This window comes from Cupressus sempervirens, chromosome 1 (genome assembly GCF_028749045.1).
Source record: "Cupressus sempervirens isolate cs-2001-9-10 chromosome 1, ASM2874904v1, whole genome shotgun sequence".
Lineage (NCBI taxonomy): Eukaryota > Viridiplantae > Streptophyta > Pinopsida > Cupressales > Cupressaceae > Cupressus > Cupressus sempervirens.
The window spans coordinates 707,802,106-707,817,347 of record NC_143118.1 but is presented as its reverse complement, the minus strand read 5'-3'; positions in this window follow the sequence as shown (position 1 = coordinate 707,817,347).

Genomic DNA, 15,242 nt, shown 5'->3' with positions numbered 1-15,242 from the left:
TATACAATAGATAAGTATGAGAAGAACGCTACCCTAAAAGAGGAAAAGGTCCCCCCCCCCCCCCCCCCCATAAGAGAGAAGAAGAAGAAGAAGAAAGGAGACAAAGTAGTCCCCCCCCCCCCCAATGTAGAATGTCGATCAGTGATAACTGATCCAATGTAGAAGTTGATCCATGATTGTTGAATAATGTTCCTCCTCTTTGGAAGAAATAATATCATAGGTATATATGAGATGCTTCCCCAATGTGTAGAAAGAATCTTGAAGATGAATGGAGTCTCTAAAACCTGTTCAACTATCCCTATGTCAGTACTGATGGTCACCCCTTCCAATACTACTAAAAAAAACAAGTGTAGTTCTAGCAAGGATGAATGTAGAACATATTCCAAAGAACCATGTATCTCCTCAAATGACAAAGGGACCTGCTACAACTACTGTACAAAAGGATCCACAATCATATCAACCTGGAAAGGGTAATCATGTAGAGAATGCACAAGAGGGTCAGAGTGGACCCTTGCAATAACTGAAGAAGGATCGTCTTCATCAAAGAGAAGATCTATATCATCAATGATGTCTCCCAAATCTGCTATGTATGACTCCACAAGAAAACCTGAAATATTTGTTATGTAGTCATCCACTAATTCTAGAACTAGAAGACATGGTGTACCCAACTGTACGTAATTGGATGAACCTATCACTGTAGCAATGTATGCATGTGGAATGTGCTTATATGGTGCCCTTGTTTTACATCTATGAATAGGATCCCACATATCTAAATATATTGAATCACTATTATTGTTGTCACTATTAGTTTCCACAAGGTATGAAGTATGGAGACGATTAGAGGATAAGCTTGGTGAACTTTCCTCAAATTGAACATCTCTCTCTATGAACATCTCATTAGTCTAAGGATCAATAAGTCTATATGCCTTAACACTATCTTCATATCTAGTAAAATTACAAGGCCTTGGTGGTGATGCCTTGCATTCCCTTGAAGATATGTGTGCCCATGCTAGACAACCAAAAACTCTAGAGTGTTTTACAACTAGTTTTCTTCTGCACCATGCCTCAAAAGAAGTCTTTCCATCTAAGACATAATGAGGAGACCTATTAAGTATGTGATTGGTACTACTTATAGCATCGACTTCAAGTGATGGATCAAGAGACTTGGCTTGAATCATGCAACTTGCCATAGACTTAAGAGTTATAATCCTCATTTTTGCAACATTTACCTTTTGTAGACCAAATGCTACTAGATTCTGAAGATCAATACCCTCAAGTTCACAAAAGTCTTTAAGTCTCGAGTTCACATATCTTCTTTCATTGTCTATGCAAGGAACCTTGATGTCTTTCCTTGATTTCTTTGCAACATGACTCTTGAAGGCTAGAAACTTATCAAATAGTTCATTCTTGTGATCAAGAAAGTATGTAAGGCATGAAAAGTCATCAATGAAATTGAGGATGTAGCGACCCTAGCTAATTGATGTCACTACCAAAAGGACTTGCTAGTACTGTGTGAACTAACTCAAGAACAACTAATGCTCTCCAAGACTTCCCTTTATCATACTTCTCTTCTAGATGCATATCCATTGAACAAATTGAACATTTACCCTTTAAAAATTTGATTGTAGGTGGACCTTTGACCATATTGTTTGATCAAAGTTGATGAAGATAGTGAAAGGGAAGATGTCAAAACCACTCATGTCATAATTTTCTTTGTGATTAAGATTATGTCAACAAGGCATGTGAAGGAGAATTAGGCACAAAGTGGGAGAAGGAATAAAGCCATTTGTTATGATTGACTTTACCCACTACAAGTAATGAATCATCTTTAGGATTGTACACCATTACTTAATCAGGAAGGAACTCAACTTTATTGCCATCTCCATAGTGAGTGATTTGGTAGATTGAAAGGAGATTCAAGCTAAGGTTGGGAACATAGAGAGCTTCATTGAGCTCTCCATTTTCCATCTCAACTTGTCCTTTCCCTTCAGCTTCTATTTTTGTATCATCTCCTACAAAGATGTGAGGTACCTTAGATTACTTCAATGAAGAAAAGTGTCCTTTTGAAGAACCCATGTGAAATGAGGCACCTGAGTTAAGAATCCATTCCCTTGAAGAACTTGAACCAGCCATAAGTGCTTTCCCTTTTCCTTTGGAGTGGATGGATTTGAATCTTTGGAAGCATTTGGCACATTAATTTTGGTCTTGCTAAGAAGGTCTTCCAACTCATCTATTCTCTTAGTCTTGCAATGATCCTCATCATGATTCAGTTTCTTGCAATATGCAAAAAATAGTTTTTCCTTCTTATCATTGTTTCCATTCTTGTTGGAAGAAGAATTGCCTTGCTATGAGTAGGTAGATTGTTGTGTCTCTAATTGTGATTTTTTCTTCCACTAATTTTTCCTACTATTAGTAGAACTTTTTCCACTTTGATTTGATTGCTTCTCATTCATAGCCACCAATGCCTTTGTCTTTGATGACTTGAGAATTCCCATATCTATCAACTTGGATTGTTCCAACATCAACATTTCTACAAATGCATCAAATGTAGGCTTAGTGAAGACACTTCCCATGGTCAACCTATAGTGATGTAAGTCAAAAAAAAAAGATGCATACTCTGAAGGTAGCCTCTTCAAAATGTGATGAATCAATCAATCATCCTTCATGGGATTATCACAATCTTTAAGTAGTGCTCTCAATTCATTGGCTTTGTTGATATAGTCTTGAATTATGTCAAAATTCTTAGGATTCAAGAGAAGTAGATCATCCTCAATCTGGAATCCCTTTTCCTCATCCACCTTAATATACAACCCTTCAAGTTTTTTCCAAGAACCCTTGGCTTCCATAAAGCTAGAAATGTGGAAGAAGAGATCTCTATGAACACAACTCTTGATAATTCATAAAGCCTAATTGTCTTTAATTTTCCAATCAACTAGTGCTATAGCATCTATTGGTTTGATAATTGTACCATTAACATATAGATTTAAACCTTTTTTCCATTAATCGACTCCATGCAATATCTTTCCATGTAGCATAATTGTGTGAAGTTAGAAGTGGAATTTTAGGTGAACCCATGATGCAAAATATTTAAAAGAGCACAAGATAGAAGAGAGACATAAGAACATAAGACACACCCCCCCTATTCACTCAATCAAAAAACACCACACCCCCCCCCCCCCCCCACCACCTCAGCCCAAACCACCCCTCCCCAAAAAAATAATTTTTTTTTCAAATGATGCTTTTGGCACTTTATATGTACTGCATTTACAATAGGTCACTTGTCAAAATGGACAAAAGTGGGAATCTAATTTTTCTATCTACAACTACTTTTTGAGGTTCAAATATGGTACTAAGTATTGTAGCTTAGATGTACAACAATTTTGAAGTGTAATCAAAGCATTGCAATGCAAAAATAGGCCTAAATCCTTAAAGTGATATTTGTGTCCACACAAGCTTATAATGTAATTCTAGATCTAGAAAGTAGACAAAAATTAAAGAACTTTGAAGAAAATGAAACCTAAAAATGTGTCCATATAAGCTCGTACGGAGTGTTTGAATTTGCAAAATGTAGGATTGGATAAGTATATTTCCCAAAAAATAAATTTTTTAAAAAACTCATGCACTAAAACTAGAAAATAACAACATCACTAAAATGTTAAGAAAATTTTACCCAAAATCAAAAAAAATTGCACCTGATTTAGAGTCTAGATGACGAAGTTATGGCCTCCCAAAATCAAACCATCAAATCAAAACTGAATCTAGAGAGGGTTTTGGGCTACAAACTATGAGGTTAAATTTGATGTATAAATATTTGTCATAGTAGTGTATTTTTTCCTATGGATGAGAGTCAAATGGCTATCAATTTTAACATAGCAAAAAGATGACATCAGTAAAAAAATGCCTCCCAAGGTGACGTCATAGTATGTATGCTAATGTCACTTTTTTACAAATCAATATAGACATACACATGATCATGCTTCCATGTATCTGACATGGCATAGTATGGTTGTGCTTCTGTGGCCTACAATTGTAGAGTGTACTATTTGAGGTGTCAGGACTGTATTGTCATAGTGCTAAGGTGGTGGTTGTTGCATGGCACAATTGGAGTAGCGTTGTCACTATTGAGGTGTCCATGGCTTATCTATGTGGTGGGCATCAAGGTGAGTCCATGGTCTGACTCAGAGGATTGATGTTAGATGTTGTGTAGCAAGTGAGTGGAAGACATGGATATCCATGCTAAATTCTAGAGTTTCCATAGAGAGGAAGCCATTGTTCGAAGGATAGTTGTAGTGGCTACAAATTCTTAGTAATGGCCCAAATTCCAAAAGACACCAACGGGGAAAAGTGGATGTCAGGGACTATTCTGTGTGGCTAAAAAAACCAATGTTAGTAGGCATTTAAAAATCCCACATTCATTGTGGAACAACATTTGGGTTTATGAAAACAAAAGCTGACAGTGATTAACCAAAGCACAAAATCGTCAAGACTCGTTGCAGAATTCGCTGATAAAATGTGTGGTCTGCTAGTGGTCTGTCAGAATGGTATAAATTGTAGTTGATTTAAAAATGGAATATGTTGAATTGTGATAGAATATTCCCTATGAGGGCTAGGATTGCACCAACTGATTCCTACATCAAAAAAAAATTCTCTACATGCCTAGTAGGCCGAATATTTTTTTGAAAAATTGCTCCAAAAGATGCAAAAAAAAATTGATGGAAATTGTAGTGAAAATAATACAAATCTAAAAAATAAACTAAATAGATCTAATAAATGAACATAATGACTTTGCAAATCAGTCCTTTGGGTGCCGGTTTGCAAAAAAAAATTGCCTCAAATTCAACTATGTCCTAGGGTATGTGTAATTATAGTCAAAATTTACCAAATCAACATTCCAAACACAATGGAAAGGTTTTCTTTAGCTCTAGATGCTCTCAATGACTATGATACTCTAGATCTGGGTCGAGGTCCTCTAAGAGGTAAGGCAAGAAAAATGGTCACCAATGGCTATGTGAAGAGAAATTTCCTCAGCTCTGATACCATGTAAGAATTTTCCTTAGGAAAAAATCACCAAAGAATAAGGAATTCAAGTACAATCATAGAATAGACCAAAAGAGTATGATCAGAATAACAATATGATATTCAATTGATGTAAAAGTACACTAGGAGTGCTTGAATAGAAAGGCCTCTAGACTAACTAGGAGTTAGCACACTAATAAGTCTTACAACAAGGTACATGTCCACCAAGAGTGGATTATCCTTCATTACGCACAAGAGTTAGTGTGGTGATGAGAGGATAAGCCTAAAAAGGTGTAGCATGTAAAATTATGTTGTAGACATTGTGTACTAAAATAAGAGTGTGAATAACTATGTTGTCAACATGACAACTTAGTTAATTATGCAAACTCCAGTGTTGTAGACACCATGTGCTAAATTAGAGTTTCTTACTTTTGTGTTTTCAACATGACAACTCATAAGAGTATGCAAAATCCTAATTTTTGAACTAATAAATAACAAAATAATGCATTGACCTAAGTAAACTAATATTTATTTACACCATCAACCTTGACCTCATTGTCTAACACTAATTGTTCTTTAACCATAAGAATAATTGAACTATATAACTCTAACCTAGTTTGACACTAACCATAATCTAGTCCTAACTAAAGACAGAGTAATCCAAACCTTCATATGCACCCTAACTAAATCCTAACCAATGCATAATTGAAACCCTAACCTTATTACTAATCTTATTCATAATTTTAAATCTTACCATAATTTATGGTCATGATAAATATAAACATCAATCTATAATTATAACTTAAACCTTATATTCCAAACCTAATAGAAACCTTAATCATGATGTAAACCCATAAACATACCCTAATACTAATCCTAGCCAAGTTTTATGTCCATACCCTGATATGTTATTTTTAAACTTTAATGATAACTGTAATCCTTAAATGTTAAATTTTAAACTAAACCTTTACCTAATCCCTAACCCTAAATTTCTAAACCATAATCCTAGCCCTAATGGTAACCATAATTTAGACAATAAATTACCCTAAACCCTTTTTAACCATATATTCCAACCCTTATGTAATCATTTCCTAATTTAAATACAGTTTGAATCATGAACCAGATTCTAACCCTAATCTTAAGTGTAATCATAATTTTAATTGTAACCACAAACATACTCATATAAACCATAACCTTAAAAATAATTCATTTCCTAACTTTAACCTCTCTCCTCCCCTTTTTATATATTTGTAGTTAAAGATGATGGACAATTCATAGCTGTATATTACATGTATTAGATGTTTTGATGGTCTAAAAATGTAATCATATCTATGTTTTGACTTATTTAAAATTAAATCATAATGATCATATTTTATTTATGTTTGTGTATATTTATTATTATAATATTCATGGACTTTTAATATAGATGACCTCTTAGGTCAAGAGCCAACCTCACCCCCTCCATCCCTGCCCACACCTCCACATTCACACCTTCCAACCCTACCGCCATCTCCATGACATCCTACACCTCCTCCACCACCTATCATTGAGAAGTTGAGGGAGAGAATGAGAAAAAATATAAATAATCTCATGGAGGACATTGGCACTATTCAACATGATCCACATTCCCCTCCTTAGATACTTCATCTTGTAGAAACTATGCATGACATTGTAGACTATATTCAAACACTAGGCACTATTATATGGATTCCATAGATGAAGGGAGTACATGAGTGCATAATATTATAGAAAACCCCTCTTATAAATAGGTCAATGACATGAAAATATCAAAATCTAATTTGAAAATATATTTTGTGAATCCAAAAATGGGTGAAAATATTAACAAAAATAAAACCTTGCATATCAATTAGATGCGTCAACACCAGCTAGTAATTAAGCATTTTGGGGAGTGGTGGTGGATGGTATTTGATAGTCCACCATATGCTAATCATGAGGTTCCCCTATACTTTCTTAAGAAATTATGGGAAGAATTTTAATTGCATTTAAAACCCAATTATTTTGACATGAGAGCATTTCAGGGGTTGGTAGAGGTATGCATTAGGATAGGCCTAAGGAAAATCTTAGTGATAACACTAGAAATTTCTAGTGCCCATGATCTCTTGTGCCTATATTTCCTATTCATCATGTCCATTCTTGATCAATGCCATCTTCTCTTGGTTCATGTAGTGCCCTTTAAAATAATTTATAAAAGGTGTTCTCATGTGAGGGAGGTTCCAAGCACTACATACATTTTCATGATTTGTATGGATATGTGTATGGTTCCCTAAAGTGATCCATATACTACTTATGCTACATAGGATGGTGATGATGATCATGATGCTACCTATGCTACCCATGGTGATGATGTGCATCTTGGTATGACATCATATGTTGGCATTCTTTGTATGGAGGATGATAATCATGAGATGGTACAAATTTAATTATAATTTATACTATAATTATTTATATTTTAAATATATGTACATGTATCAAACATAAAATATTGATTTTATGAAAAAAGGATGGATGATGTTGGTCCTTCTAGGGATCCACATCATATTACTTTGAGACATAAAGGTGTTTGCATCCCTTACACAATATGTACTTTGATTAGATACATTGATTGACACTTAAAATATGTTGGAACTCAAATTTAATAATATGCACTAATTATTATTTTTGTTTGATTTTATATGGTTTTCCATCTATGATAGAGATAGTTCTTCATGCATTATTGCATCCACCATTGAGGCTCAATCTCAAATACCTATTGTATGTTTTTCAAGAAAATTCTTTTTTAGTGTTATATGTACACTTACTAATGTAACTAAAACTAATATTTATATCTATTTATTACAATTGTAGGCCTTTAGAGAATGTGATGTCGCATCACACATATGTCCAGACCAATCTATGACTGTGGTTACTACACAGGTATGAATGTAGGATTTTATTTCTTAGATTTATTGTCTTTATGTACTTTATAATTTTTTTAAATAGAATTTTGACTTAAGATTTATATATATTCATAATTTCTAGGTTGATGCCATCATTAGTCTTGGTGAAACTATATGATTGAGTCAAATGCAACTACCCACATTGTCCTTTAAGGTGCTAATTACTAAATAATTTATGTAATCAATGTTGTGTCATTTATATGTACATTTCTTTTATAGGGATCTTATCAAAATTTTATAATTTATATATTTGTATAAGACTTGACTGTAACTTCTTTTGATGGTCATAAGAGTGCTCCACCTCCTATCATTTAGGGTGAGTACACTCACAAGGTAAAATTTTAAACATATTCATTTTTAAATTCCTTTGTGAACTAGATTATGAAAATCATTTCAATTAATATTACATTTTAGTAAATTATAGGAGGGTAGAGGACCTTATTTTCCTAAGAAGATGCATTATGAGGATACATCTTAGGAACATGGAGAACATGATGATCCATCTTAGTTCTCTTCAAATGGAGTGAAAAGTACTACAAATCATATGCATGATAATTAGATTAGATTTTCATGATGTATTTTCATTTTAGATTTCTATGTAAGGATTTCTTATGAGGATACATTACATTAATTTTTTATGACACATTTTATTCATTTTGATGTATTTTGTTTGATGGCACTTATTTAGATTATATTTTTACAACTTACTATCATGTTACTATATATTATTATGTTATGTTGTTAGATCAATTTATATGCTATGTTATCATGTTTAATAGAAACATTATTTGGAAAAGTATTAAAAATATGAAAAAAAATTTGGACAAGTGGATTTTTTGTTTAGACCTACAAGCCCATTCCATACCATCCTAGACAATAATGAGTTATCAAGGATATATTTTGAATTGATGAATCTATTTTTCTTTGGGTGCACAATCAAAAGAAAAACATGGTGAATATTGAGAGCCAGGCCTTAGCTATGATCTTATAGGAGACATTCAACAAGGTGATAGGTCTTCAATTAAAAATATCTTTAGGATCTCAAGCTTTAGGTATGAATTTAATTTTTCCTTTGTTGATGATATTGTTGAGGGATTTGAAATGAAAGGCCTCAAGGTAGACTTTGTGTGGATCAGGCCTAATTGAGTCCCCTAAAGTTCTATAAAATTTACAAGGGAAGCCATCACACCCAGGAGCCTTGTCATCTGCTATAGAGAACATTGCTTCCTTGAGATCACTAAGGGTAAAAAATTTCTCAAAAAAATAATTGCACTCAATCTAACACTAGTTTGGAGTCACAATAGTGCATTCCTTCAACAATTGGTCCCTATCATCTAAATTTCCTTGTGTTGTGAATGTCTTCTCATAGTGTTAGATTAAATCTTGAAGAATGTTAAGAATCTTAGAGAAAATATGTTTGCCTACCTTAATTATTTTGATTCCCACATAGGTATGATGAGCTCTAAGAGTTTGGAAGAATTAATTAGAAGCTTGGTCTCCAACTTCTAGCTGGTAGACATGAGCCTTAATCTAAGCACCTGTTGAAACATAGTTGACAATGATCTACTTTTCATAGAAGAGATTCAAAAACTGAAGTTTTTGGTTTGAATAAAATGGATTCAATGTCAAGGCCTCAGAAGCCACACACAGATCTTTGTTGGTGGCATCATTGTCTTTCCTGTGGTACAAAGCAAGTTGTCTATTGTAGATGTGTATGAAATTTTCATATGGAAAATTACATCATTCCACAATTGAATTCTTCCAATGTGGGTGTTGGGCTAAGCTTACAAATTCTAGACACATAAAATATGAGCCATAGTGGGGTAATTACTTAGCAATTATGTGTTGAGAAAAAATTGTGTCTTACAAGGACACCTCTCAACTATGTGTGAGGATAGTAAATAGGATGGGATAGTTGTCTAACAAAGTTAGATCATGTACATGAATGATAGGTAATTTCCTTTCTTTAGAAAAAGAGAAAAATATTGTGCAAATATTCTCACACAATAAAGCCTCTTAAAAATCCTACCACAACTAGCCCAAAAATTAGACTAAGTGTGTCAATCCCACCAATATGGTGGCAATAAGAATTGGGATACAAAAGGCTCAATTTATCATGCATGTAGTACCAGGCTTCCCTTTCCCTATTTTCCCATCAAAAAGGTAAAATACTATATTATTTAGAGGTCCTCTCAACCATATTGAAGTCCCCACACACTACCCAAGTGGCAGGTGGCAAAGAATCTTCCATCCAATGCCATAGTTGTGATGTTCCAACAACATCATTAGGAGCCTAAACATTAACTATACCAAAGTAATGGTTACTCAAGGATAAAAAATCCAAAGAATTTGTTACATGGGATTAGAGCCATGAGAAATAATCAAAGAAATTAAACAAGGTAAAATGAGACTAACCAAGCCACCTTGACCTACTTTTTGTTGGGAAGAAAAAACTACACTATCTATCCAAATAACACAACAAAATAAGTGATAAAAAACCATGAAATATTAACTTCCTTGAGTCACAAGATATCTAAGAACCTAAGTCAGCATCTATTGTCAAACAAATAGTACTTGTGAGGAAGGATTGTAAGACCCCACATATTCCATGAGATAAAATTCATGATAAATACTCTTGCATGTCATCCTTGTCCCCTAGAGAGGAGAAATTGTTGTGTAAGAAGGAACTAGTTATGAAGTTAGGAGTAGAATCTTCACTAAAAATGATTCTTTGCTTCTCAAATCCACCATCAACATCTTATCCACGTCCATATAGGCCAAAAGATCTTTGCAAGGGATGACACATAATTATGGAAGATGGTTGCAAATTACAATCCCAACTGGTCCAAGAGGCACTCTTAGTTACCCCCATGCCCTATCCAATAAATGTGTTGGGGCTAAAGAGGCTCCACTAACATGATAGTCACAACTATGAAACTCACTAGAACAATCTCCAATGAAGGCAGGGCGAAAGAAGATGCTAGTTATTTTAGAGGGAAGGAAATTTTACCCCTGCACACAAAAATTATCCATTCATGTCTTTTACCTTTCTTAGTAGGCTTTTCTTGTGTCTCCTTGTTAGGGGCTAGCTTGTGAGGCATGACCAATGAGAAATCTTTTATTTTATGCTCGACTAATTGACACTGATAATAAGTGTTTGGGCAGTTCAAATAAAGAATCTTCTATGTGAAGGAATGAATCCCAACTTGGATATCCATAGTTTCTTTGAGATCAAAGGAAATGTCAAGTTCAATGCAAACCCTCCTTTGAGGGTGAGCATTGAAAAACCTTTCTAGTTCCATACACACCACCTTACTAAGCATTTGTGTAATGGTATAGATAAATGACTAGAAAGGTAGAGGGAGACCTAGGAACTCAACCCACATAAGGAGTTTCATTTTCTTTTCATCTAAAAAAAAAATCTCAGGACTGACATTGAAAAACTAGCAACAAGGACCTAACTATCTAGAGCCCATCATTGAAAACCATGTCAACTTAGGAAGATCTTGTAAATAAAAACAAACAAAATATTTGGTGAGGATTTGACTACCTTCTAGTTGAACCAAATGAGGAATCTAGGCCTTGGAAACTCTTACTTTAACCACTCTTTTAGGAGGAGTTCTTGTTAGCATGAATGTTGATGGTATTCCTTTGGGGGAGTATACTAAGCATTGGAGAGCATGTAGTAGTATCGACATGTTGCATTCATGACTATTTTTATCATTGATGTCAATATAGCAATAATTTTGTGAATATTGGTAGAGTAGCACATAGAGATCATAGTCGTATAGGAAGAGGTTTAACAATCAGATAACATGAAGTTAAGGACATGTTCCACATTGTGCCCTAATGATGAGGTTAAGTGTGCATAGCATAAATCAAAGAGATAGAAAAGATATACATGACTTATAGAGATCAATGTAGAAATAGAGTACTTTTCAAGGAGTTTCTGATGATTGTATTTTATCTCCTAAAAAAGATATAATAAGGATGCACAAATTTAGCCTATAACAGAGGATAGTCTAATGATGACATCACTGAGTCTGCAAGTTTTGAAGTCATTCATGTGATAAGATGTATAGATTCTGAGCCAAAAATGCTAGTGTAATTTCAAAATGATTAATTATATTATTGTGGTCCTATTATAATTAATTGGGAAAGCCTCAAGACTAAATCAAGGAATTTTTTTGAGGGCTTGGTATAAAGAAAAGTATCTTCATTGATTGTAGAGTATAATGTGAATGTGAAGTGTTCAGGGAAGTCTGAACAAGAGCGCAATGTTTAATAAATGTGATTAAGTGATCCAAGGGATCATTAAATAAGAAGCTCGTGATCTAGTATCAAGATTAGAAGGAGAAGATGTCTAGTTAACATGACAGAGAAAGAGGAAGGAGAAGTACAAATTAATTCTTTTATTCTATAAGGACTATTACATAGATCAATCGGATAGTGGGTTCATTGGTCTTGCACATGAAGTTGTTTGGATAGTGGTTCCATTTGCCTTCTACAACTCCTAATAGGGTCCATCCACTAACAAAGAATATTTATATTAGTACAGCTTCTTGTGGGTACCATCCCCACCAAGGTTTTCCCTCTTATCAAGGCTTTCCCTATTTAACATATCTAGAGTTATTATGCATGAGTATCTTGTTGTGGTTTTTGATTATATTGGTCATATGGTTAAAGCTTAATTAAGTTAATAATTATGATTAGTTGGATAACTGACTCACCTATCCCCTCTCAGTTATATTGGTGGACTATATATTCTAACAATTGGTATCAAAGCATCGAAGTCCTTAGAGAGAAAGCTTAATAGCTTTGGGAGATCAATGGAAAATCATTTTAGAAAGGATAGTCCTATGTCTGATGGAGTCAACTATGACAACTAGAAAGAAAATATGAATACTTGCCTACTAAGCATGGATCTAGGATATTGGATTTTGACAAAAGACAACAAAAATATTGTGGATGAAGCCAAGCTTGAAGAATGCAATGAAGAAGAAAGAGATTTTTTCATGTGTTGTATGAGAGTGAGAGAAGTCCTACTATTAGCCCTTGCCAAGAATGAATACAGTCAAGTAAACTTGCTAGATACATCTCATAAAATTTTGAAGGCTTTAAAATCTACTTATGAAGGTGATACACATATAAAAAGGATAAGATTGAAAAATTGGATATGCTTATTTCAAGATGCCAAAATGATTGATGATGAATCTATAAGAAGCTATGTTGGTAGTATATCTGAGATTGTTGTGCAAATGAAATCTTATGGTGGAACCAAGGAAGAAGATGAGGTTTTGTGCAATATCTTGAAAACTTTGACACCATCATTCAAGCAAGTAGCATAGATGATTGAACTTCTGATACCCTATACTAGTAAATTCACCAAGGAAACTTTCCTTGGAGATTGGAAGAAGAAGAAGCTAGTTTGAGATAGTTTGGAGAATTAAAAATAGTAGAGACAACTTTTAGTGCCTTAAGCATTTGGTCATGTCTGTCTAGAAGTGCAATCACTCATGGAGATTTTGCTAGCAGCAGTAGGACCAGATTTGATAAAGCTAGGAAGATTGAAGAAGGTATAAGCCTTCTTGTAAGAAGAGAATTAAATGATAAGAATGCCATTAAAGGTTGGACTTGTAATGAATTTGGCCATTGTGCATATAAATGTCCTAAAAGAGAGAGAAATGTTTAAGCAAAATTTTAAGCCTAGAAGACCTAGAAATTGTTTGTATGCAAATGAAGATGAGGAATGTAATCAAAGAGTTCATAGTGAAGGTGATAATGAGATATGACTTGTAGTGAGATATGACTTGTAGCTATTAAGGAAAATGACCTTGACATGTAAATTAGAGAAGAAAAATCTTTACTCTCAAGTTGTAAAGATATCTAATTGGATAATAGAAAGTGGATGTTCCCATCACATGACTAGTGATATGAAAAAGTTTGTTAAATTTATGAATCATTATGGAGGTATTGTCAGAGTTGGAAACAATGTAGCCTACCACATTATAGGAATAGGATATATTTCTCTTGATGGAAAGACGAACATTGATGATGTTTACTTTGTTGATGGATAAAAGCATAACTTGTTGAGTGTTGGACAGTTGGTAGATAAAGGTTATCAATTGCAATTCACAAAAAATGCCTACATTATCAAATATAAATATGGTAAGGTGATTGGATTAGGTACAAGATCTAGAGGTAATGCATTTTAGTTGAATACCATTGAGATAACATGTTTGGTTGCTAAAGTATATAATAGTTGGTTATAGCATATGAGATTTTGTCATATCAACTTTGATAACATTGTTAATATTAGTAGTGTCTTACATTTGCAATTAGAGATTTGCTTAAGATTATGAAACCTACTAATATTGTTTGCAAAGAATGTATCATGACTAAGTAGAAGAAGGTATCATTTCCCAACAAGAAGTTCATTACTATAAAGAAGCTAGAGATTGTTCACACATATTTGAGTGGCCCTACCAAGATAAGAGGATTCTATGGAAAAAGCTATTTCTTGATTTTTGTTGATAATTTCACTATAATTATGTCGGCAACAATTATTAAAGAGAAATTTGAATTATTTGAGAAGTTTAAGTATTTAAGAATAGAGTTGACAATGAATCTAGTGTTAAGATAAAAATTTGAAGATTAAATAGAGGAGGAGAGTTTACCTCTAAAGAATTTAACACATTTTGTGAAGAGAATAGAATTAAGAGATAGTTATTTTCACCCAAGACCCCTAAGAAGAATGGAATAGCCAAAAGGAGAAAAGAAATGTTGTTTGACAATGTTGTATCCAAGACATTTTGGAGAGAATCAGTCAATAGAATAGTATACACAATGAACAAAGTACAAATCAGAAAATATTTGAATAAGAGTCCTTATGAATTATGGTTTGGTTATACATCTTTAGTAAATCATTTCAAAATCTTTGGAAGAAAGTGTTACATAAAGAGAGATGATGATGTTGGTTTTATCCAAGAAGTGATAAGGGAATGTTTCTTAATTATTCTTTGAAAAGAAATCCTTGTGTATGTTTTAAGCATAGAACTAAAACAATAGTTAAAAGGGCAAATGTAAAAGTTGATGAAAAGTTTGGAATTAAGGGAAAGATGATGGATTACAATTTTGATGAAGAAGAAGAAATACTAGAATGATTACAATTCAAAAGATTTCTTTGAGGCTAACAATGATCTGCAGAATGATGTAAAATTTTTTGAGCAAAGAGGAGAAAAAAGATCTAAACCAAGAGAAGAAGTAAGA